General features: G+C 49.3%; 1 long non-coding RNA gene across 1 annotated transcript; it reads right to left on the bottom strand.

Moving 5' to 3' along the window:
• Positions 1-6,404: 6,404 nt before the first annotated feature.
• On the bottom strand, positions 6,405-17,105 carry LOC121143699. Its single transcript, XR_005881017.1, has 2 exons — positions 15,142-17,105; positions 6,405-7,862 (listed from the first exon to the last, which is right to left on the bottom strand). It is a non-coding gene; the product is annotated as an uncharacterized LOC121143699 (long non-coding RNA).
• Between the last annotated feature and the right edge of the window lie 9,796 nt (positions 17,106-26,901).

Genomic DNA, 26,901 nt, shown 5'->3' with positions numbered 1-26,901 from the left:
AAGGGGAAGAGGGAAGGGGAGGGGGATGAAGGCAGAAGAAGAAGAGGAAGAAGAAGAAGAAGAAGAAGAAGAAGAAGAAGAAGAAGAAGAAGAAGAAGAAGAAGAAGGTGGAGAAGAAGGTGGAGAAGAAGAAGAAGGTGGAGAAGGAGGGGTAAAAGGGGAAGAAGGAGAAGGGACAAACAAGTGAGGATGTGCTCACTTAAAAGGGGAAGCTTGCACACGCGTGCAGAGCCCTTACCCAGCCATGCAACACATGATGTAGCCACGCAACACACGGCCCTTTGAGCTGTCTAAGATTCTGCCTGAATGTCGGTGTGCACACCCTGGCGTTGTCAGGGGGGGTGGGTGGGGTCAGCATAATGCCAGGATACCAGCAACGACGAGCTCACCAGAGGCCATTGTGCCAAGTGAAGCAAGCCGGTTCAGAAAGACATGCTCCACGTTTCCTAGTTGGCAGAATGCGTGCTTACGTAAGTGTGTAGGGGTGTGGGGGTGTATGTATCAGGTTCAGAAAGACATGCTCCACGTTTCCTCGTTGGCAGAATGCGTGCTTACGTAAGTATAGGGATGTGTGTATCAGGGTGTGGGGGTGTATGTATCAGGGGTTCTGAGTGTAGGAAGGGGAACCACGAGAACGGAGAAAGAGATCTCCAGGGAGCAGGCAGGGAGAGATTAGCGGTGTGCTTACCGGAAGGAAGGAATTGCTTGGGGGAGGAAGGGGTTTGGACAGCAGAGGGGAATGACTCATAGGAGAGGACTGAAAACATTGAAATGAAGACTATTGGCCAAGAGTCCTCGTGTCTACTCAACCACGTGGGCGCCTCTCAGCTGAACCAGGGACCCCAGCACCTCATGGTGAAAGACCTTGACCACGCGAGGACCAGAGCAACTATTTGGTTTGGTAGTCACACCACAAGGCCTCTGGTTTTGTTTTCATTGATGCTTCCAACTAGGGGCACCATGCAGCACAAGAAATGCATCAAACGATGGAGCCTTTAGGATACAGGAGACGGCCATTTTTAAGGACCTTGCTTGGGTGTTTGGTTTTATAACGTGCTAGGAACCCACCAAGAGAGTAGACGTTCAGAACATTAAACGGGGATTCCGTCTGGGCTGAGCCTCTACAAGTTTAGTGCCTGCTGCCTGAAATGCCGCGAATTCATACGTGCAGCAGCCCTGCTCTGTCCACTGACAGGGAGATGGGCAAAATTCTCAAAGAAATAGCAAAAAGATGAGGGAAAAAGCCTCTCTTAAACTGCCCTGCTGTGAGCACCACTGGCCAGCTGCCAAAATGAGTCTCAAACTCTTTCTGGTTCCGGACCTTCTCTCGTCTGGAGGGATACTGACTGCGTCCCGCCCTCTTTCCAAAGAGCTAAGATGGATGCAGGTTCTCTCTCTTCCCATCAGAGGAAGATGAAGTTCGAGGTGCAAGAGGGTTAGCGGGTCATCAAAGCAGCCCAGGGGGGCAGCGAGAAGCGTGCTGTCCACAGGAGCCGGCACTTGGGAGAAAGCCTAGCTGCACAACTGTCCATCACAGCAAGGTGGGCATCACAGCAAGGTGGGCATCACAGAAGGTGGGCATCACAGAAGGTGGGCATCACAGCAAGGTGGGCATCACCAGGCAGAGGAACCCTGGGACAGAAAACTAAATCTTGCAACATGGGAAAGGAAAGAGGCAAGCATAAGAAGAAACGATGATGGGCAGTTGCAGGAATAGACTGATCTTACATTAACACCTTTACCAGAAAATACGGTTAAAATGAAGTGGATTGGGTCGGGGCAGACAAAGCTTAAACTACCTGAACTTCTGAGAGGCTCGCCCAGGGACACCACTTCAGTGGGATCCGTCAGCAAAGCCATTCGGTAGAGTCCCTCTCTAGAGGCGGGTCCTGATCTGAAACCATCACACAGGTGAGCAGAGTCCACCTGGCCAGAACGTGACCCCACAGAGAAAGGTAAGAGGTCCCTGGCTGTGGTTAGCGACTTTTAGACCATCTTCTCCGCACGCGTGTGCCTGCCTCCGGCTCCCAGGAATGGGCGTCTGTGGCTACCCAGACGTCAAACAGTCGGATTGGGGGCACTGAGACAGCACGGGGGTTGTGGGGACTCTGATCTCTTCCAGCACTCAAAAAGCAGTCCCCAGGGTAGAGTTCTGAGCTGGGGGCCTTCTTATGCTCCATCACCTGAACAAACAATCTCCTTGTCACACCACTGTCACTGGAGAGAAAAAAAAAAAAAAACAGCCAAGGGTTCGCTGGAGCATCTGCTAGTGAGTGGTTTACAACATTGTCAGCTCTCCCACTGAGTGTCCACCCTGCCGCTCTGCTGTTATTTAATGCCAATGAAAAACAGGAGACCCGGGTGGTGATTACCAGCTGAGCCAGCAGTTGGCTCCGGCAGCTCAGAGTCCCTCATTGCAAGCCCAACTCCATATCCTCCCCCTGGCAGGGGCAGATAGATACACACCCGCCCCCATCCGCTGGGTACCAAAGCCGCTGCCCCCTTGGTGGGAAGTTGTGAGGGCGCCATGTCCCTCGGAGCTTCCACGAGGCTGATGAGGCCCAGGAAGGGTGGGCGTGGCTTCCTAGGAGACAGAGTGTGCTCTGTTCTTTGGCTCCCCCTGGGGAAGGGGGCTGCCTGGGAATTCAGAAGGTGGAGGCGCCCCCCCCCATGCAGGTATGCCACATAGGTATAGACACGCTGAACCTGGGCCAAGTTCTGCGAAGACTGAGGTAAAACTGGGTTCTTTCTACAGTTAATTACGTGACTGTTTCCTGCCAGGGGCTAGCTTGTGCTCGATGCTGAGTTTTGCATTAAAACATCAAACGTGAGGTCAGTTTTCCTATACCATAAAAGTGGCAGGACCAAACTTAAGCTTCTCTCTCTCTCTCTCTCTCTCTCTCTCTCTCTCTCTCTCTCTCTCTCTCTCTCTCTCTCTCACACACACACACACACACACACTGTGTGTGTGCATATGGAGGTCAGAGGTCAATTTCAAGTGTCATTCATCAGGACCCATCCAGTTGGCTTTTTGAGACAGGGTCTCTCACTGGATCTCAGGGCTCTCAGATTAAGGCAAGTCTCGGAGACTGACTGGCCAGTAAGTCTCTGGGATTCGCACATCTCCACTCCACCCACCCCCAAGCAATGGGATGGCAGGCGGGCACCACGTATGTGGGCGCTGGTGGTCAAACTTGGGTTCTGACGTCTGCATGGCAAGCACCCTGACATTGCCTCAGACCCTAAACCGTCCACTTTCTACACTGGAAAAACAGATATTTGGATTTCCAAAGTATTTTGTTCCTTCACAGTTGTTTTTTTTTTCAAGACATGCCAATTCTGAGTATTCTACAATAGACTGAGCATGTCTACAAGTGCACGTCATGAGCCAAGTGGCTCACAGATCCTAGAGCCAGGACTTCATTGTCTGAAACTCGGGAAGCTAGTGTGCTATGCATTATGCAAGTTTGAAAAAAGGTCCAGGAGCATCTCTAACAGTGGATTTGAGACGGACGATCTTTCTCACCCTGCAAGACAGCTGATGTAGCTATGGGTTGAGCCGTCTCCTATATAGATGCTGTGAGCCCTTCCGTTGAAACCACTGAGGTCCCAGGAAGCTGTTGGGGGAAGGCTAAGGTCTCAAGTCCATGTCCGGAAACACTGTAAACCAATGATTTTGGAAGCTTGGGGATTTGTTTTGTTTTCTACATTTAAAAAAAGTTGTGCATTTGAGTCTTCCTGGCTTGTATCCCCCTCTAGGACTAACTGAAATATGTAAAGAAAGCAGCACCAGATAAGAGATATCAAGGTCAACTCTTCTGCAGATACTCCCCCCCCCCGTGGCCATGACATTCATTCCCTGCTGTCTATGGACAAAGGAGGCACTTGGCGTGGCTTACTGTCAACAATGGGTTCTTTAAAACCCTTGCAGGGCCCGGAGAGATGGCTCCGTGGTTAAGAGTACCTGCTGCCCTTCTAAGGGTCACTTCTCAGCACCCACATCGGACAGCTCACAACCACCCTTGACTCCGCCTCCAGGGGTTCTAGTATCTCTGGTCCCCAAGGACACCTGTACTCATATGTACACACATACACTTTCTCCACACACAGACACATAGTTAACAACAAACCAAATCCCCAAAACCTTCTTGGTCTGTCAGCGTCATTCTTATCCCAGCAAATGCATGAGTCCAAAGGATTGAGATCAATTAGCAAAGACCACTGAGCCAGAGTGTTGGAAATAACAAGTCTACCTCATCTGCCTGAGTCGTGATCCATCAAGGCCATGGCCATGCGAGGCGATTGGAAAGGGGAAGCGTGATTTTAAAAAGACCTGCCTCTGTCTTCATGGGTTCCTGCCTATTCTCCTTTATAAAAAGGCAGGGGACTCCGTGTAGGGTTTACAGGTTTCCTGGAGTTCACACTGCAGCCGGCACAAAGGGAAGGAGGCCCTCAGCCTTCACCTGCTCCCTCTGCTTACCGCTCCAGGGTCTTCTTTACAGTGCAGGGAGCCAACACATGTGTCCATGTAACGCACCCACCTGTACCCGACCGTATGCACCATGCTGCCACCACGTCTAGAGATTTGCGTGCCGTTCTGTCCTTGAAAGGACGATGGAAGGAGCCCGTAAGGCCTGGGTGTGGATTCTGAAGTTCGAAGGGAACGTTTCAAAGGGGGGGGGGTTCTAGAAGGGTCACATCCCCTCTGGGCTGGGACACACCTCAGGAGAGCATCTCTCCTTCCCTTTCTACGTATCTATCTGTGTGTGTGCAGGTGTGTGTCTGTGTGTGAGCGTGCGTGCACATGAGTGTGTGCATATGGAGACCAGGAGTCAATGGCGGGAGACCTCCTGCGTCACTCTCCACTTTACTTATTTTTGAAACACAGCCTCTCGCTGAACCTGCAGCTCTCTGATTTGCCGACAGACCGGACAGACTCTCCAGAGAGCTGCCCGTCGCCTCTGCATCATGGCCGGGGGTTGGGGATCCAATCCAGGTTCTTAGGCTTATGCAGCAAGTCTTTTACCCACGGGGCCATCCTTCCAGCACTCCTCCCCCGCCCCCCCGCCCCAGTTTCTTGACCTCATCTTTGGATGAAAAGGAAACGCTTAAAAGGGGAACAGGGCCACACCAAGAAAGGGTGCCAGGGATGGTAGAAACATCCCAGGTGTCTTAGTCACCGTTCTATGGCTGTGAAGAGACACCATGGCCAAGGCAACTCTTATAAAGTAAGCATTTCATTGGGGACTGGCTTGCAGTCTTAGAGGGTTAAGTCCATGGCCATTGTGACGGGGAGAATGATGGCTGACACGGTGCTGGAGAAGTAGCTGGGGAACTTTATATCCTGAACCAAAGGCAAGAGGAGGGAGAGAGAAATACTGGGCTGGGTGCGGGCTTCTGAAACCTCCAGGTAACATAGTTCATGCAGGAAGGCCACACCTATATGAGCCTATAGGGGCCATTCTTATTCAGACTATCTTACCAGGTAACATATTTATAGGTTATTACAGAAAATCGAACATCTCATGGTTTGTGTCTCACACGTCCTCCAAGGACCTGTATGCTAAAGGACCTTAACCCTACCCTTCTCTCTTTCTCTCTCTCTCTTCTCTACTTTCTGGCCATCATGAGATGAGCAGCTCAACTCCACCACATACTTCCTTCCATGGCTCTCTATATTGCCACGTGTCTACAACAGGGTCATATGGCCATGGGCTGATAGCTGTGAGCCAAAATAAACTCCCGCTTCCTGCAAGCTGTGTGTCTAAGGTGCCCTGTCACAGTGATAGAAAGATAGTCCCGCATAACTTAGCAAGTACCGGTAGATCACTCACTCGTTGGTGTTCCTATTTCCGTGGACTGGAACAAGTCACACCACTCGGTCTAATGGAAAAGGCGGCTAGAAAATCTACTGGACACACATAAGATTCAGTGAGAAGTAAGTAACGTGTGCCACAGTGTTGAGGGTCTTGTCTAAACGGAAGGGAGGGAGGAGACCTTTGCGTCATTCCTACCTGGAAATCTGACGCCCTCCTTCTCGTTCGCATGTTCAGTGTGGATTCATGCTCTAACCCCGTGTTATCCCCCCCAGGGCTTGGCTCTCCGTCGTGAAGAGTTGAGAATCAGCAGCACCCAAAGGAGACACAACTTCCTGGAGAATCTGGTTTTTGTCTGATTAAAATGCGAAGCCAGTCTGCGTAATGATAGCCCTTCTGGCCCCGGGTCAGGAAGAGACAGGCACCTACACGCCCATGTGCATTTATATAATTTGTGAATAATGGATCCTTTTATTGGGCACTTACTATATATCTCTGTGATTGTTGTTTTATTGTTATTACTGTTGTTTAGAAAAGCAGCATGGCCAAGTCAGACTCTGTGGGACTAGATAACTGAGAACCAGGTACTCCATCTGTTCAACCATTTAAAATAGAGACGGGAACACCACCTCCCTGGGAGTTTTGTAGAGGTGAGTGAAAAAGTTGGAAGTTCCACTTCTAATATGAGTACTCCATAAATAAGAGCGAAGCCAGCAATGTTGCCAATAGTTAACCTAAACAGAAGAATTATAACTCAAACCCACCATGTATTTGAGTAACGGCGGAAACCACTGTCCGCCATAGCCTTTCCTTCTTGAAAGGAAAGAAGAAGCTGGCGGGGAAGAGAAGAAAATGAATGTGGAACGCAACCTCTGAATCCCTTTTCTGGTGTGCAAAGCCACTGTGCACAAGTGTGCCGCTTTCCCCAGACAGACACTCAGCACCGAATGCCACCCCCAGAAGGAATTTCACAGCATTCTCAATGCTGCCCCGCCCCCAGGAGCTCCAACTGCCCCTGAAGCCCGACTGACACTCCACAGTGTCCATCCAAAGGAAGAGGCTGGCAGCATGCAATAAATACTGACCCTGCCATGGTTTAATTAAATCTTTGTGGAAAAGTATCACTGAGAGGTGGTGGCGCTTTCTCTGCTGCCCTTCACCGAGCGGCCAACTCACTGGGTGTGTGTCATTTCTCCCTGTCACCCCCTGTACCAACACTTGAGCTAACACCGTCACTCTTGCCATGATGTCATTCCCCAAGGTGTTGAAATGCTATTTGAAAACACAGCCCAGATTTTGAAACCAGACCGTCAGTGGGGAAGCCTCCAGGGTAGAAATTCTAGATGTGACTTGATGCCAAGCAGAGACTTGGAATCTGTGACTCTTGCTATGGTGAGAAGTGAGCCCAGCAATAGTGAGGACCAAAGTGGCTGGTAAGCCCAGAGATGAAGGACTCCCATTTCTGCGTCCCAACCCACCCACAGGCAGCCCCAAAATCTTCCTGGTTAAGCCCCATCTCTAGTCACTCCAAGATGAGATGGTCCTAGGAGGCAGGGAGGGAAACGTTAGATACAATAAGACCTTCAGTTCATCATTTGATCAGAACTTCCAAAGTTTCTGTTTCTTCTCCCCTCAAAACCAGGTTTAAGGCAGCCGGAAAAAGATGGCAGCTGTGGTTGGAAGACGGAAAGCTTGTTCTAGCTTGGAGCCGTGACACATTCCAGGATCTTTCGCAGCTTACCTGCTGTGTGAGGAAGAACTAAATCACGGCCCTGATTCTGCTGCACTGGCCGCACAGGAGATGCTATACACACATCCCTAGAACAGGCCATGATGGTAGGTCAAGGATCCAGCAGGGAGACAGCGATAAACTCCAGGCAAAGGAGACGGAAGGAGAGATTGGGGGTGTGTCAGATCTAAACCAGTGGCTGACAGGCCGTGAAGGAAGCTAGGTCAGGTGGTGCTGACTGTGAGACATCGGATCCCGAGGGGTATTTCCACTGGAGGAGTTCACAGAGCGGGCTCTTCCTTCTTTACCCAATGCGCCTATGATCGAAAGAAATGAAACAGAAATCTCTGTATGCAGCACAATTACCAAATCAAACAATCAAGAACAGACTGTCCTAAGCACTGTGCACCACAGGAAGCCAGAGAGACCGTAACAAGCCATGCAGATCTGCATAGCCAGCGGGGTCAACTGCACTCCAGGACTTGCAGTGTCTCATGTATCCCGGATGGGCTTGCACTGGTTCCTAAGGACTCTACACAATCCAGATGGAAAGCGGGCTTGGACAATGACTGTCCTCGACTTCCTGAGGAAGCTGTGGGAAGTGGTGGGTGTTGGGACATGTTAGCAATGTCTCATCTGGAAAATGTGGAGCTGGAGGGCTACACTCTTCCTCCGCCATGCCTTCCCCATTGAACTGTGAGATGAGAGATGAGTTTAGAGAATCAGAATTCAGTGCCTGGGGTGGGGGAAAGCTCTGCTGGTGACACTGTTTGTCCATCAGGATGGGCGGGACTCCAAAGGGTCCTGTTCTGAAGGTGAGGTTGTCAGACAAAAGCACCAAAGTAACACTGCCCAGATATGGTAGGCAGAACATTCAGTGGTGTTGTACAGCATATTAATAGTGATCAGATACTAGTGATAGGGTCAACCACCATGGAAGGTCTCCAGAATAGATGGTGAAGGCAGAAAGAAAAGTGATGCCCAAACCAGGTGGATCCAGAATGAGTCTTCCTAGACATTAAACTAAACAAAGGTGTGTTCCGAGATTGTCTTAAATCCTAGCAAACATGAGACTGTATTCCAAGATTGTCTTAAATTCTAGTAGACATTAGACTAAACAAAGGTGTGTTCCGAGATTGCCTTAATTCTAGTAGACATGAGAACAATGTTCTGAGATTACCTTAAATTCTAGTAGACATGAGATTAACAAAGGCATGTTCTGAGATTGTCTTAAATTCTAGTAGACATGAGACTGGGCAAAGGTGTGTTCTGAGATTGTCTTAGGTCTTCTTTGCTTTCATAAATACCATGGCCAGAAGCAACTTACAGAAGAAAGGTGTATTTGCCTTACACATCCACATTACAGTCCACGCCCTGAAGCAAGTCAGAGCAGGAACTCAAGACAGGAATCTGGAGGCTGAAAGTGACCCAGAGAAGCCATGGAGGAGTGCTTGCTCAGTCTGATTTGTTACATAGCCCAGAGCCACCTGCCAGGGTTGGCACTACCCACAGTGGGCTAGGCCCTCTCACATCAATCATTAATCAAGAAGATACTCCACAGGCATGTCCTCAGGCCAATCTTCTAGAGCACAGACTGTCCAACTGTTTCACTCTACTGAAGGCTACCTTTCCATAAAGCTGTTTCAAATATTTTGATGACTATTCCTGTCATGGTGGTTCTCCAGGTTATTGGCCTATTCCTTATGACTTCTCAATACCCTGCCCACATCTCCATAAAACTCTGAAATTACCCAATTCGCAGCACCATGTGTTTCCCTCCTGATTCATGTAAGACTTTGGAGTAGATTGCTTCAAAAAGCTAAGTACCATGCAAAACACCGTGCCATAGGAAAACTAGTGTTGCCAAGAAATCTACTCCCAATGCTTTTTTATTCTAGCAAGAGGTGTGTTGGAGATACTTGATCACACCGAAAACCCCAGAGATTGTATTATTTAAATAAAATCAACCACAAGCAAACAGGCAGAGCCAGCAACTAGTTGACTGAAATTAACCATAGAGAACAAGGGGAAGCTAGGAGGTTGGAGGGAGAGGGAGAGAGAGAGACAGAGACAGAGACAGAGACAGAGAGAGAGAAGAGCACAGGAAGTAGAAGGGAGGGACAGCCAGCTAGAGGAGTTTTGTTTCATGAGATAGAAGAAAACTCCCTTTCTGAGGGGGATGAAAGTCAGCTGGCTGCTTTCTCTGCCTCTCTGAGATAGTAGGTTTTCACCCCAGCATCTGTCTCCTGAGTCTTCATTAGCAAAACAAAAAGACAGAGACTTAGTTAAAACAACGTTTGCCTCCCTACATGGAAGTGGCTGAGGAGTGAGCAGGATGCGAAGGCTCTCCCAGGCCCAGGCACCAGCAGCAAGGTGGTGGCGTCAATAGAATCAGAAACTGTGCTGCAGTTTCTCACCCTCGAATGTTGATGTGTAGTGTGATAAAGGGAACAACCCCACTGCACAGACTCACCAGACCTTACCATGAACTAGATGCGGGGCTTTGGGGGTAGTGAGCACTGTATACAGCAACAGTATCCATGGTCAAAGGAACGGGCTGGACTCTGTTGACCTTCATGTTCAGGCACAAGGACTGAGCTCAGCTGAGGGTTTATATGTTAGGATGGGTTGACCATATGCATGTCTATGATAAACACAGACGTTACAATTCACATGTTGCAAATTTCCAAGCATTATGCTTGGAAGATCTTACGCCCTTAATTCTCAATACAGCAAGAAGTAAATTATCCATTTATCCATACATGCAGTAACACATATGATGTGGGACAGTAATTAAAATTGGAACGTTTGAGCTTAAAGGTACAACTGAGAGGCACTCTGTTCCCACCATTGCCTGTGGTTTCAAGAAGCTAAGTATCTCAACTGTGAGGGCACATGAGAAACCCATGGTAAAAATCAGGGACTCTCCCGCTAGACTCTCGGGTAGACCCATAAACTGGCCATCCCTCACCAGTGCATGAGACATTTGGGATTTTGTGATGACAACAAATACAGTTCAAAGAATGCTAAATTCATACATATGTGCCCACAAAGACATGATCCTTCGGCTCAAGCTATGATGTCATCCCATTCACTAACAACAGGACTACATTCTCAACAGAACTGTGGGGGGGGCGTCCTGCCACACCCACCCCAGGAAGAGTTAACTGCCAAAGGCATAGTAGGAGCCCTGAGATAAAGGTTGCCGTCAGCAATAGACTAGAGAAAGAAGGCCACAAAGGCCAAAAGGACAATGACATCTGTATGAAGGAGAACCATGAGTAATGACAATGTCATGTGCAACTCAGTCCGAGCTATGTCTGTAACAGACTCGATGGTTTCCCTTGTGGCAGATGGTCTAGCAGAATGCTACAGGCCTTCACTGGTAGCTGTGGGATGTCCCCTGGTGATGGACACATTTCAAGGCTCTGGTCTGCATTTCTCCTTTCCTTGGTGCTGTTACTTATTCTGTGTCCTGTCAACTTTTAGGAAACACTTGGGTATAAATGGAATTCTTTACTGATCTAAGTAATAAAAACCCGAAGTCAGACAGAGAAAAACGCTGAGAGATCAGAGACAAAGAGCAAGCCACAGCCACACCTTACTTCCTTAGTAAGTCATCAAGAGAGTGAGTTCCTGTTTCTCCCTGCTTACATCCTGTTTTCACCCAGCTACCTCACTTCCTGTCTGTCTGCACAGACCTCCAGAGCTGTATGGTTAGTTAGTAGCAAGCTCCATTCTCTGACCCTCAGACAGGCTTTATTTGTACAAGCAAGATGTCACCACACTTGGGGAATTCTATATTTCCCCACCATCCCACTCCATGCCCATTTCTCTTACCGACCATTGGGTACTTGTCTGGATGTAGAACGGGCAAAACCACCACACGCCATTCTGCTGTCACCCTCCCTGTACTCAAACACAAATATGCAAAACACTTTCCCAAACACGGATAGCATGGACACACAACATGAAATGCTAGCCCCTTCAGCTCCAATGCCTTTGCTTCCTGGATCACAGAGTTTGAACAAAACACACAGCACCCTTGGTTTCCAGAATATTCATAAATTCTATTACTGCTCCTGGGAGTCCTGCCCCCCTCCTCCATATCAAAGGACAGAATGACTCATGGATGTCAGTTTCCTGTTACTCAACCCCAATCCTACCACAGTGTCACACCCCAGTGCCTTTGATATTGTCTCCAACAGATTAGATCTCCTTTGCAAATACCCATAGGAAGCAATGCTGACTGCTCTGGGTACCAAGACAAAATAGAACTGTGGACTAAGAACCCTGGGAAGGTCTCTGTGTGTGCTTGTTTCTGTTTAGATTCCTTTTAAAGCAGACGATTATCTGAACGTTTCCCACCAACTTCTCAGATGTTAGCCCATGTTGGTAATCATTTTAAATAAACGAAACTCTGAGTATCTATCCAGGGAGGAATTTCTGAGCCCATTCTATAATTTTGTTTTGAATTCAATGTTAATGCAAAATTATTGACATTAAGAAAGTACTAACAAGATTGTGAAGAGGCTCGCCTGGTAAAATCTCTGCTGCCCAAGCATTGCCTTTGGCTATCTGGGGCAAAGGCAGAAAGATCCCAGCAACTTGCTGCCTGCCACTCTAACCAAAGCATCAAGCTCCTGCTTCAGTGGGAGACCCTGTCTCAAAAAAATTATAAAGTGGAGAGCTAAAGAGATGAGTTTGCAGGAAAACGTACTCCTGAGCTCCGCCCTCCAGACCCACGTGGGCAGAAAAAAGAGAACTGAGTCCCAAAGGTTACCCTCTGACCTCCCAAGGCACAGCCCACACCCCTGCAACAAACAAACAACAAATGTAATATTTTTAGAGGTGGGGAGTGATAGAGGAAGACATCCCAACATGAGCCTACAACCTCCTGTGAACCCGCAGCTGTGCTCACCTGCAAACACGTGCAGACAACACACATGATCTGACAGTCTTACAAAATGGGGCTGTCGTGGACCCCACGTCACTAGATGCCTATGCTCTGCTTCACAAGACAGCAAGGTGGTTCGTTGTTCATTGTTATTAACGAGTACAGAGCCATCTTCTCACCCTCCACACAAAACAGGAGAAGGAAGGTTTGACTGGCTCCCAGCCCGAAGTTCTTTGTCTATGCTTGTCTTCTCTTTGTTCTCTCTGTCTGCTGTGTTTGGGAGGCAAGAAGACAATGAGCCTCAAAGAAATTTGACATTTGCTTGATCTAGCTCAGGGACAGTTAAGCTAGCTCGGGGCAGTTGACCTTGCCTTGAGCTAGCTCATGGACTGCTGACCTCGAGAGAACTTTCCAGGTTTTCACTTACAGCTTGTGGAATCTGAGTTTATTCCTGAAGATAAAGGGAGATGCCAGAAAGGAAAGAGGCAATGACACCTAAGACCCAGCCCAACACAAGCAATGTCAAAACTGTTGGATTCGTCAGGCTTCTCACATGAGTGGTTTACTTATGATGGAATAAGGACAATGTGAGGATGACATGCGTGTGTGTGTGTGTGTGTGTGTGTGTGTGTGTGTGTGTGTGTGTAAGAGAGGGTCTTTGTAAGAGAGAGACAGACAGGGTGTGTGTATGTAAGAGAGAGGGTGTGTGTATTTGTGTGTTGCATGTTGTGTGTGTGAGAGTTGTGATTGTGTGTAATGTGTGTCTGGGTATATGTTCATGAGTGTGTGTCTCTGTATGTGTCTATGTCTACCTGTCTTTCTGTGTGTATATGAGTGTGCGTGTGCGTGCGTGCGTGCGTGTGTGTGTGTGTGTGTGTGTGTGTGTGTGTGTGCTGGAGATGAGGGCAAAATGAACTAGAATATCACTTCATTTTTTAAGAGATCAAAGTCTGTCAGAGTCATTCTTTTCTAAGTGTTTAAATTTTTGAGAAGACTAATTAGTTGTTCGTACCAAGAGGAAAGCCAGTGTTGATGCCCTGCCTCACCATGGATTAGTTCATTCATGAAGAGAGTCTGGAAATATATGTCATTTTAGGTATAATATGTATAATTCCATAACACAATATGATATCATATATGTACTTACACACGTATATATACATGTGTATGTACATATAGTGTTACATCCTAGTATTTCCTCTGCCTGCTACACATAGAGTACTATTTAATGTTGTACAGATAATAATAACAGGGAAATATGCACACTTCTCATTTTTCTTTGTGTTTTTGGTTCCCCCAGTTTCTATAACACAAATACAGGTGTATTCAGAAAACAGAATAACAAATCTATTTCTTAGGGATGTAAGCAGTAAGTAAACCACATGATGCCCCCATTTCACAAGCGGGTTTCAGATCTGCCGGAGAAACGCTCACCCTCGTGTGACCTTGTTAGGAAATGTCAGATAATGTTGTGTGCGAATGGGGAAAATGGACAGAAAATGAGAGAGGAGAGAAAGAACGCAGAGGGAGGATGAGGCTAGCTCAATGTGGCAGCCACAGCCTTCCAGATGTGGCTGGGAGGTGTCAGCCTCAGCACCGGAGAACCCCTCTATACCCAGTCCCCCCAGACACTCAAGACCTCCTTCCAAAAATGACACCCACTCCTCACAGGGACTTGGAGTGAACGGACGGGTGTGGGTGAAGCAACAAAGAGCTCGTGTAGGAGGGTGGCACGGGTGCCCGGTGCACAGCTTGCCTGGATCCAAGGGATCAGTAAATAAGTGGATTTAACAGACGTCAACACAAAAGCTTTGCACTGGCACAGGGGTCTTTTGCTCCCCGGTGTCAGACCCCTGGGGGTTCAGGGTCCACTCTGGGTCTCTGCTCCTCAGATCTCCTGCCTGTTTCCTGCTTCCTTACACTTTGTCACTGCTGTTTTGTCTTGAGACAGGGAGTCACTTTCCAGCCCAGACTGGCTTCCAAATCGCAATCCCCCTGCTTCAGCTTTCCCAGTGAAGGATCTGGAGTGTGCCCCCAGGCCTCACTTGTTTCTCCAACACTGTCCATCCTCCACCACCACCACCTCCACCTCCACCCCTCGGCTACACAGTGACTTCTAGGCTAGCCTGGGCTACATGAAACTCTTGTATCAAAAACAAACCAAAACAAAAATCCCACAGGCATCAACACCGAGATTGTTCACCATGCCCTATATTTAACTTTCTATAGCAAAGGCTTTATTTTTAGAAGTGTCCTCTCTTTCTCTCTCTGGAATTGTAAGCCAAAAACCTCTTTTGTTTTTTAAATCACAGCAACAAAAAAAGTAATCAATATATGTATAGCTTTAGAGTTGCATTAAAAACAATGAAGATCGAATAGCGTCCTCACATGCCCTCCATGTTCAAGATGATCTAGTAACATCCTAGATTAGCATGTTATATCTTTTGCAATTAATTAACCAATATAATGCATTAACTAAAACCGGTGATTTACATTAGCCATGGCCCATACGCCGTCAGACTTCCTCGGCTTTCTGCCTCATGCCACGACCAGCAAGCACAAAGGGTTACATATAGCTGTGAGAGCTAGTCACCTCTTGGTACGCCAGCTTCTCAGACTTCCCTGCTTTGGGGTAGCCTTGGCCATTTTGAGGACTACGGTTGTAATCTGAGGCCTGACACTCTCCTCCCGGGACTTACCCTGTGTTTCCTCTTTGCTAGTCCTTAGGCCAGAAGGAAGTTTGCACAGACCAAACGCTGCTTCATTAACTCATTTCCACAACAGACTCTTTACACCTGAGCCACCCATGTGATGTCTGTCCGGGTCGCCTTGCTGAGATCATGATTTCCAGCCCTTCGGAAGGCAGTCAGTCGGTCACAGGCACAGCCCACCTTGAGTAGGGAGCGAAGTTCTACTTTGGTGATGATGGACTTCCGACATGACCGGTGGATCCCTACACAAGAAATGTGTCTCTTCTTGCCCATTTACTTATCCAAGCCACTGACTTGCATGGTCTCTCGTGGATGTTGGCTGTACACAGTCTGCTGCGTACTATACGATTTCATTTATTCTCTTGCTCAGAAGACTCCCTCGCTCCGACCACCGGGAACCCTCCATGAGGTTAATGTTTGAGGACATTGCCACTTGTAAGATTAAACACTTTGCATTTATCTTGGACACTTTCTGCCTGGTTCTAGAACCAGTTGTTGACCTAAGGAATTATGGTCCTTTATATATTGGAGCATGGAATTAGACACCAAGAGCTGGGCACTGTGCGTGTGCTTACTTGTTCTGGGACCATGCTGCTGCTGTTGTTGTTTGCATTTGTAAAATTCCTGGGTATATAAGGTACCTTTTGATATTAGCTAGCAGCAGTTACGCATGTGTGTGTTATCTATAAATAAATACGCACAAACGCATCATGAGCATGTGGCCCAGTCTTAACTCCTGCGTAACAAAAGTACTCCTGGCTAATTTTGCTGTAAAATGTTACCATTAACAGAACCAGTCCTAACAAACAAAAGTCACCGTGACTCCGCCATGATTTCAATATTCCTGAGAGAATCCGTTACTGAGGCGCTGACCATAACTCCACGGCCAAGAACGGCGAGGTATGGCTGCAGTAGAACCGCCACGGAGTCAGGGGAAAGTTAGTGCTGTGAGCTATGCATTTGCTTGGCCACAGCAGGGGTGCAGTCAGGAGAAGCTTCAGCCAGGGCTTCAGGGGACACAGCCATGGCCAGGGCCCTGAGTGGGTGACAGCCTTGGCCAGGATGCTGGGTGAGTCCCATAGCTGAGTTTCCTCAGACAGAGCTGGACAGACCCTGGCAGGGTCCTCCTGGCCGTCCACCTGGTTCCTGGACCACCGTGGGCATCGGTCTTCCAGTTACACACCTGTCTCCACCAGGAGCACCTGGGCGAAGATGTGGTTGGGCAGGCAGTGTCTCTCAGGCCTGAGAACAAGGAACGAAAGATGCGTCTGCCGCTGTGGGGGTGCTGACATAGGAATGGTGAGCCATAAACTGAAACCAGGATCACAGGTAGAGATGTGTCCCCCGTTTCGAGCTTTCAGATATATCCCACTCCTCTGAAAAGCACTGGAGCCCCGCAGCAGGAGACAGGTTAGTGCTGAGCCTGGTTCTTCCGGAACAGATAAACACCCCGAAAATCAACGCTCTTGGAGAGAAAGCTCCCAGGGGCCTCCCCGTGGCCCCTGCAGGCTGCACACACAGGCAAGATGGAGATACAGACCAAGGGCAGACCTTGGGCTCGGATTTCATAACAGCCTAACCTTGCAGGATTGCTGGTGATGACTTCATGGGCAAGATGGGAACGCTCTCTCGAGGACTGTGTCCAGCTTGGGACGAGGTTGGGTCACCTTGGAAAGCCGCCTTCCACAGGGAAGGGCCTGTTCCTTCCGGACTTTCCAGATAGAAGAGCTGGCGTCGTTGATAATGTCTGCCAGGAGAAGGCATCTGCCTGAGATTTTTGCCTCCGTCTGTGAAGATGTGTTCCTGAGCACCGGATGCTCTGCAACCTGGTCTGGAGCAGCCACAGTGCCACTGGCCGCTATTTCCCATCCCTTCCTATTGGCCTAAGAGGGGTTCAGCCATTAAGCCTTGCTCCTTAGCAGCTGGAATCCCAGCTGGGAAGAATCCCCCAAGGCAGGCAACTCTGTTTCCCTCTGTCAACCCCCACCCCTCCCCTGTCCCCTAGTCCTCTCTTGTGCCTTCCCCTGCTGGCCTCACAAAGCCCTCCCTCACCACAGCCAGGCCAGAGAAACAAATGCATTCTTGTCAGCGAATCCACAAGCTTTCAGTTTGGGGTTAAAAGCACAGAAAATCGTAGTATCAGTTGTCATTGTTGCAGCCCTAATGTCACCCTAGTCAAAAGCACCACTGATTAAAACCAGGGCAGTTAATAAACCACAGGCTTTATTTCCCCTCAAATGTCTATAACCACTTTCTTCAACCCCTATTAAAAGGCAAAACCCCAAGAAAAACACAGCTTTGGAGACCAAGCGCCCCATTCCCCAGAGGAGAGGAGAGTGCGCCAGAAAGAAATTGTTCTCCTTCCCTCTCACCTTTCCCCCACTTAGCAGAGTCAAGCATTTTTTTAATAACTAAAGAGAGAAATCAATAAAACGGCAGGAGAGAGCTATCCGTGCTCTGCAGCGTGAGAGCCATGGCAAGCAGGCCCCCTCGGCCTGGCCTCCTGCATCCAGGCATTTGCCAGCAATTCCCCAACTCTGACTCACATCCTGGTTACCTCCTCCTCCTCCTGCCTTCCCCTTAAGGGACCCATTTTTTTTCCCCTCCCATCTAAGCCAAAAGAATTTTTCTGGATTAAGAGGACTGATGAGGGCACTTTTAATATTTGAGTTCAGGTTTGCAAGCTCCATAAAACGGACCGACTCCCAACTGCCTGCTTTGTGATCCCCCTGGGATGCTTTTTCTTCCTCATTTGCTCTGCAGCAAGCAGGTAGACCCCTCCGCAGGTGCTGTCTCCGTCCCCCTGGAAGCTTTGCCAGCTGGACGGCCAGCCCTGACAGCCTCACTCTGCTGTCCACCCCCCCAACCCCCAACCCCGGTGCAAGATGTAACATCTTCCAAAAAAATACTTCACCCAGTGGTGGAGGGACTTAGAAGACATCTTTCATGTTGATGCCATCTGTCTCTCAGTTAAAAACTGGTTTGACGACATGCTGAGCAGCTCAGAGGGGAGCAGGTCCCAAGCCTGGAGGGGAAAGTTTTGACAATTGATTCCAGGGAACACTGGATTCCCCTCCAACCTACCCTGGCCCTGGACTAACAAGGAGGTGGAAGGGAGGGAGGTTGGTGAATTTCCAGGGCTTTCCAGCCCTGGATCATCCTTTGTTCTTTGTTCTTCTGCATTTGCAGGACTGTTCCCTTGCTCCCCAAGCTAAAGCCAGCTTTACCTTAAATCCTAGGAACCCTGAAGTTAGTAGGGCAAACGGGCCTTTTATAAGGAGAATCCTTGCCAGGAACCACACAAACTCAGCTCCTGTTGGTGAAGGCTTCTCAGAGGCAAGGGGCCTGGGCCAAGCCTAGCACCATCCTGAGCCTGAGGTCTGAGACCTGACTGCTGCTCCTGAGCCTGAGGTCTGAGACCTGACTGCTGCTCTGGGAGGTAGCTCCATCCACACAAGTGTCCTCCCTGAGGTCATACCAATAGTCCCTCTGGTCTCCCAAATGGGGAAGAAAACACAAACAAAAACAAAACTCCACCAAGTGCCTCCCTCCCTCCCTCTGTGACATTTTCCATCTTTTTTTCACATCCAGTCACACCACCACCCATGGGGTAATCATTTTCAGATGACAGCAATGCGCTAAATGTCACGCTTAGTGGCAGGGTGGGGAGTGTGTGTGTGTGTGTGTGTGTGTGTGTGTGTGTGTGTCTGTGGAGTCTTCAGATGAAATTATAAATGCCACCTGAAGGTGCATGGTCCTGAAGAAGCTCGCCAACTCAGACCACGTAGTCCTGCAGGAAAACTGCCTTTGTCTGGATGAAGACACATTAAAGACATAAAAAGACACTTTTTAATTGGGTGTGCTCTAGCAATTTTAGTACTTAGGGCAGGGCTGTCAGTGTTTCCATCTTAAACATTTTCAGCAACAACAACAACAACAAAAAAAAGCGAACAAAAAAAATCCTATGTCACCGTTGTTCTCCAGAGAACTAGGAAAATGAGTCCACGCCCTGTCAGGACTGTCCTCCTCCCTGTAAGCCACCATGACTAAGGACAGTCGTCTCATGAGAAAGTGTTGCCCATATCTCCCACCACCTTATCTTTTGGGACAGGGTCTCCCATCCAACCTGGGGCTCATCTGTTCATCTGGCCTAGCTGGCCATGGAAAGACACCTGTCTCAGCCTGCCGAGAGATAATCCTTTTGCACACCGCAAAGATGCGCTGCTCTCATTGGCTTAATAAAGAGCCAATCGGCCAGTTCGAGGCAGGGAGAGGTTAGGCGGGTAAGCCACGCTGAGAGGATGCTGGGAAGAAGAAGGGCGGGGTCACTGGGGTGAGCCAGTTAGCAACAAGCCTAAGCTATCAACCGAGCATTTATAATTAATAATAAGTCTCTGTGGCTATTTGGGAACTGGCTTATGGGACAGAAACTTCTGCCAACATCAGTCCAACCAGCACTGGGCTGATAAATGCACACCCACCTCTGGCTGTTAAATATGGATGCTGGAGATCAATACTTGGGTCCTGTTGTTTGCATGACAAGTACTTTACTGACTGAACTGTCTCTTGAGCCCAAGGCGCCCCTTTTAAGACTTGTCCACTGGTACCTCGAACTGTGCCCTCAGGCAAGCTGGTTAATTCAGTGTGGAAACAAAAAGAACGAATATAAGAAAAGAGATGTGTAGGGAAGAAAGGGGGATTTACAGGGGTGGGAGGGACGTGACAGAATGTGAGGAGAGCAATTAGAATACATTATACACATGTGTGAAATTGTCCAAAGTACAATTCAGTTAGTAAAAAAAAAAAAAGGTTGAATGCTAATTTTCGTCTTTACACAAAATAGAGCAATTCACTTCACTACTGAAAAACGGAAAGGCATGTATACATCCCGGTGAGATTTTATTATCAACTTGATAACACCTAGATTTACTTGGGGAGAGGGTCTTGTGGCCATGTCTGTAAGGGACGGTGTTGATTAATAATTGACACGGGAAGATCCAGTCTACCTAGGGTGGCACCATCCCTAGGCAGGTAGGCATGGGCTACATAAGAAAGACAGCCAAGCATGAACCACTGAGCATATTCCACTCGGCTATGAACTATAGCCTGTGGGATGAAATAAACCACTCTTCACCGAGTTGCTTTTGCCTGTGGTGGTTATCACAGGAACAGAAAGGAAACTAGGGCAGCATCTGCAGTGGTTCGCATGGGAACAGCCCCCATAGGCTCATGGGATTGAATAATTGGGTCCAGCTGGTGGAACTGTTTGGGAAGGATTAGGAGGTGCAGCCTTGTTAGAGCAGGTGTGTCACTGGGGCTGGGCTTTGAGGTTTCAGGAGACTTTGCACTCTCTACACCCAGTTTGCAGTTTGAGATATGAACACTTATTCTGGTCCTCTCTTTCTGCTATTGTGAACTCTAGCCCTCTGAATCCATAAGCTGAATTAAACACGCTCTTTTATGAGTTTCCTTAGTCATGATGTCTCACCACAGCAGTAGAAAAGTAATCAATACAGCATAGCTCTTGTTCCCCTTCCCTCCCTCCCTCCCTCCCTCCCTACCTCTCCCTCCCTTCCTTCCTCCCTCTCTCTATCCCCCCTCTCTCCCTCCATCCCTCTCTCTCTCTGTCCCTCTGTCCCTCCATCTCTCTCTTCCTTCCTTCCTCTTTCCCTCGTTCTCTCTCTCCCTCCCTCTCCCTCCCTTCCTCCCTCTCTCCCTTCCTCTCTCTCCCTCTCTCTCCTTCCCTCCCTCCATCTCTCTCCATCTCTCCCCCCCTCTCTCTCTCTCACACACACACACACACACACACACACACTCATGAAACAAGGACTCCTGGGACAGTCACACAGTGGAGCCATCTTTGGCTGCAGATTCTGTAGCCCCACCGGAGCCTTCATTTGGCTGCAGCCCCACCTGGTAACCGGCACCAACTAGAGGCAGAACTACCTGGCTAAGTCACCCTGGATTGCCAACCCACAGTGAGATGAAAACCATGTGTCACTTGAGTTGTCCACGTTCTGGGCTAATTTGTCACAGAGCAGTAACTGATGTGGACATTTCTCTCCTAAGACACATTTCTTCCAGAGCAACTCCAGTTGTCCATGTGTGTTCTGTAGCTGGCAAAACTGAACAGAACAAGGAAATCAAAGTCCTCTTCCACTTTCTCAGGACCGGGAAACATACCACACGCTTTGAAACTTCGTGAATAGCTACTCCGACTCTACGTAGACCACAGGGCATTACACCTGGCTGCCTCGCTTTACTGTGATCCAAACTTAGGTGCAGGTTCCTCTTGCTTCTGAAGTCCACACCTCAACCTCCCGACGTCTTCACATAAGGAAGTGGGAAGTTTCCCTCCACCCATCCCTGTCTGTTTTAACATGATCCTCACACCTCTTGACCCAGAACACTAGAGACTGGCACTCATGTTCCTTGAAGTCACTTTTAATTGGTAGAAAAACATTTCCGGGGGGGGGGTAAATGAGCTGAATGCAAGCCTTGCTGCAGCTTAGATGGGATGGAGATAGATTCCGGCACTCCGGAGTCTCAGAATACTAAGTGTTACAGCTCAGATGGAAAGGTATCCTGGCACTTGGGAGTCACAAAATACCACAGGTCACAGTAAACATAGCAACTTACAGCCTTGCTCCAGGGAGAGGCTTCCCCAGTGTATCAGCTCTGCTCCAGCAGGAGAGGGTTTCCCCAGCTCCAGGGAACAGCTTTACGGTGTAACAGCTCTGCTCACCCAAACCTCATTCGAGAGATTTATTGGGAGGGAAGAATCCAGGAGAGTAGCTGCCCCTGTCAGGGTGGAATGAAGCAGCCAGACAGCCACAAGCTGAACAGATGCGGGGTTTATATAGGGCTCCTTAGGGGGTGGAGTTCTTCCAGGCAGATTTCCAGGGTGGGGATTGGTCAGATTTGAATCACTGAGCTCAGAATGGCTAGATCTACTGCTCAGAGATTGGTTGGTTTTCTTCACAGGTTTACGGTCAGATTTGGCTCTGGTTTTGGGGCCAAAGTGTGTTTCTTTCACTGGTCCTTTTTGGCATTTTGGCTCTAATTTTAGGGCCAGGGTGTGTTTCTTTCACTGGCTCTTATTCCAGGAGCAAAGTGTGTTTCTTTGGCTCTGCTCAAGGTGTGTTTTTTTTTTTTGGCTGACCCTTTATCCCCCTACACTGACTGTCTCCCTTAAATGCCTATTGATGTCTAATGTCACAGGAGATATTTGGACATCTTCACACTCAAGACAGTTTCTCAGCATGGCTTTGACTCCTCTGAGGCCAACTAATCCTAGGACAAAAACACTGGAGTGGTGGAGAAATGTTCATGCTGTCACATCCCATGCTGCCTCAGACACACTTCAACACAGCCCAGCTCCAGAGGTCCAAGAGGCTGGAGAGGTTTCCAGACTTGTCAGGATTTCAGAGACGTCCAAACTCATGCCTTCTGCTGCTGCTGCTTCCCAGTGTTCAGACATTCCTGTTCAGAGGACTAAAGCATGGAGGCATTGCCTCCTTTATAGAGCTGCAAATAAAATATCCCCTTGAGAAGGTCTCCCTGGTGAAGCAACACATGCCTTTCATTTCACTGCCTCTGCAAAGCACTTTTAAAGCTATCCCGGAGAGCCCTCCCTGGGCCACAACGTGCAGGCTGCCTGCTCCCCAACCCCAGCAGGAGGATAACACACAACCACATTTCCCCCTTCCCCCTTTTAATCAAGAGCATTAGAGCATGCAGGCAGTGGGGGAAGGGTGCCATTTCTCCAGATGGTTTTCCAGAACCACCAAGGGCTCCATTCAGAAGGAAATGGAACAGGGTTTCCCAGCTCGGGACCTTAAAATTGGTGTGTTTTCCCAATGTCTCAGAGCATGCTGACATCACTTTCCACTGAACTCTAAGAGGTTATGAGTCTGTCTCACACCAGAAAGGAGAGTGCACCTGGGATTGCGTGCCCACGCACAAACAAAATTAGCTTTCCCTCCCCATTATGGGGGTGGGGGGGGCTAAACTACCTGAGACTGGGCCTCGCAAAAGATTAATGCAAACTCATAAAGTTATGTGCGCGGAAGATTTTTTTTCTCTTGGCTCTGCCCGGTTCCTATCTGTCTTTGTTTGGGAAAGACTATGGTGCTATGGCGAGGATAAAAACCAGTTCGTTTACATGCACCCCCTCCAGGCCACACCCAATCAAAGTTGCCTGATTTCCAGGAGAGTCACTGCCCTTTGGCACATGATGCCAACAGCTGTATTCATCCCTCAAGATCTGTCCCTTCGAACCCAGAGCACAGAAACCTCACCCTCTGGTGGCACGTTCCACAAGTTGGTGCCTGTCTGCACAGCTGTTATGCCAGTAGACAACAGCTTTCAGTTAAGGCTGTCTGTTGGAGGTACCCTGTTCAGGTGTTGGGTTCCGTGCCTCATCGAGTAGTTGAGACTCTCTGACAGTAGCCTCTCTAAATGAACTGAAAACGAAGCTTAGAGGAGTTACGCAATAATGTGTCCACCAAGACGATGGACAGGGTTAGGATCCTGGCATCTAAATCTGAAAAGGGAAGAGTGGACGCTAAAATCCTGGGAAAACCAGGTGCTAAGTCCCCAAGCAGTGCCATACGGAAGCTGTGATGCCCCAAAGACAAGTATATAAACAGCTTGGTAGATGAAGGAAGGCTGGGAGGAGGACTTCATGAAGGCTGGGACATTTGAGCTTGGTCTCCGATGATTGGCAATGTTGGCAAGGTTGACAAAGAACTATGTAAGCAGCCGCTGTGTTGTTCAGTGAAGAGTAACAAGGGTGTATGGGTATGCTTGGCACAGACCTGATCTTTTCCAAATATTGCCATGCGTGTTTGATGAGAACATGGAACCCACGGGCACAGAGGACCAACTCTGTATCGGTCCCTCCTCCAGCAGGTAGATGCTTAAGCTCAGCCTTCCGCAGGCCAGACTTTATCCCACAAGCACTTTCTTCTAGACTGGAATTCCTCGCAAGGATTGCCGCCACAGACCTTGCACACAAGGAAGCCTGCTTTGAAGCGGACTGACGCTTTGCTGCGGCCAGTCATGTCTGTGCCCGACATGGCTAACTGAGGCTCTCCGGATTAGACACAGCCTGAGTCACACAGGCTTCGGCTGTGTGCGCAGCTCGGCATTCAGAGAGTCAAAGGACACGAAACAGAGTACACACATCATGTTACAAAAACGCAGGGCAAGTCAACTCGGAGACTGGATTTGCTGTCTGTGTTCTCCTTAAAGATGAGGCATGCATATCTTTGTTGAGGCCACGCCTCATCCAGGACTTGGCTGATAGTACGCCCTCCTCAGGAAACATTTGAAGAACTGGCATGAGTGTAAGACACTGCTGCAGGCTCAGGGTTCCCACGGTGAACATTTACAACCCCATGGACAACTGCGCCCCAGAGAGCTCCCAGTATGTCCTATGGAATAAGAACACGCTCCCACTGGCTTGGGTCCCAAGAAGCTAAACAAGTCTCGGCAGATGTGCTCCCGCACATCCACTCACGCGTACACTCAGGAAATGTGAGAGCTTGGGATAAATTAAGTCTAGTCGGGCAGAGGTCAGGAGCAGTAAGACAAGTCCTTACTCTTGGACTTGAAGCAAGGTCAAGGTCCTAGGGGCGGGCTCAGCTTTTTAGCCAAAGGCTAAAAGGACAGCCTTAGTCCCCCCACACCTCAGCAAAAACAATCTTTAGGCATCACAGTGTAGAAAGTAAAGTCTGCCCTTCTGCACCCCCGTCAACTTTCTGAGCCTCGCTCCGGTGCCGCCCCCCCCCTCTCCTCTGGGCAGCGGATGCCTTCAGAGGGTGACTGACATTCCCGGCTGTCCTGCTGAAGTTCCGTCCCTGGAACATTGTTTTGTGGTGAGTCATTGACACTGCAGAAAGAGTTTCAGGCAAGGTGTCGCATCTGTAGGAGTACGTGTGCCTAGCGCACCACTTTCAGAAGGAAAAGCACTGGGTGAGAACTATTAAAGCCCTGAAAATAACCAAGGCGTGTGTGCACACACACGCACGTGCACACGCACACTCACACACATGCACACGCGTGCACCCTCACACACACGCACACTCACGCCCAAGCACTCATGCACACCAACAACTTGCCACTGACCCAGCCAACAGATAGCAGAAAGCCAAGCTTGCTCCTCACTCCCAAGGCTGTGCTTGGGTTCTGGGAACCCAGACCTTAGACACCATCCTGGAGCAGGGCTTGCTGAGGTCGTTAATTAGACGAGGGTGAAGCATCCGATTGGATGGGACAGAGCACGTCGGCCCCAGCTTCAGTTCACACGCTGGTGGAACAGCGGTGACTTGGGAAGATCCAAAGACGCAGTTACCATTCTCGAGGCAGAACCCCCTCCCCGTTTGCCTTGGAGACAGCACTCGGTGAGTCTATGTTAGAGCAGTCGTTGCCGGTCAGCTTGGGCCCATCTGTTCTTAAATATGCCTTTGGCTTTTACTACCACCATCCCCATTACTAAACCGGGAAACTGTGCTGTGGGTGACTTCACTGGTGCAGGTGAGGGGGCCGAGTTGGGAAAGGCGTCATTCAGTCAAGCTGATCGCTTCACTCGTGACCGAAGCTGTGCACGAGGCCCAGGAATAAGACAAGCTTGGTTTGCTCAGTATGAATACGTAACTCTCCCTCCCCCTCTTCTTCCCTCCCCTCCTCTCCCCTTCCCTCCACTCCCCGCCCCTCCTCTCCCCTCCCCTCCTCTCCCCTTCCCTCCTCTCCCCGCCCCTCCCCTTCCCTCCTCTCCCCTCCCTTCCTCCCCCTTCTCCCTTCCTCCTCCCTGCCTCTCTCCCTCCTCGTTTCTCCCCTTCTCGGTGTGTTTTATGAAGATGGGTGAAGCCTAGCGGATCAGATCTTCGTCCTTCAGGGAAAGACACAGCCGTGGCAGGCTTGGTGCTGACCCGTGGGATACAAGGGGGAAATGATAGAAGCTGTTTCTGCTCGTTGCTCAGCTTCCTCTGGGTTAAGCTGTGGTGGGAAGAGTGTGGGCATAGCTTCCTTGTCCTGTAAAGACAATGCTGGGTCTGATAGCGGAAGCTTGGAGATAATCGGGATAGATCTCCTTAGCCACAAAGGCCAGCTACTTGGTTCCCTCTCTGAGGCCACCTGCTGGGAAGGCAACAGGCCTAGACTCATGCCCACAATTCTGACTCCTTCAGTTCAGGTGTTCAAATGCCAGCTCTTCTCAGAAGTTACACGGCCGAGGATCCAGCCCTGATTGCCCATGCTGCGGCTTAGGGTGGGGACTCCCTTCCCCCTAAGGGATGGGGAAAACGGGCGATCTTAATCATATGTGGCTCTGAAGAAGCCGGCCTCCCAAGAGCTGAACAAAATAATGGCAGCAGAAGGCAGAGGAAGGCAGGGGTGAGGGGACAGGAAGAGATTGGTCAGGGAGTACCACATCGCAAGGCAGCTCTTAGGATGGTGGGATCTTGGTTTGTATCACACACCAGGGCGACAAAGGCTGGCAATATTCCATTGCCTACACCTGGGTATATGGAAAGGGGGACGCCGTAAACATTCACGTCACAAAAATATAACAACTCGCGTGAACTGATGATGGACACGCCGGACACCAAACCCTACCCACGCCTGCAAACACCACACTCTGCGCCATAAATACGCACACTCACCGTGCGCTGGTTGCAGCAAAACACGGGTCCTTAGACCAGTCCTCAGCCCCGCAAGAAGGAAACAAATGAAAACGTTTTCAAA

This window comes from Mesocricetus auratus, unplaced genomic scaffold, assembly GCF_017639785.1.
Source record: "Mesocricetus auratus isolate SY011 unplaced genomic scaffold, BCM_Maur_2.0 Super-Scaffold_100013, whole genome shotgun sequence".
Classification (NCBI taxonomy): domain Eukaryota; kingdom Metazoa; phylum Chordata; class Mammalia; order Rodentia; family Cricetidae; genus Mesocricetus; species Mesocricetus auratus.
This window is presented reverse-complemented; position numbering and strand designations above follow the sequence as displayed.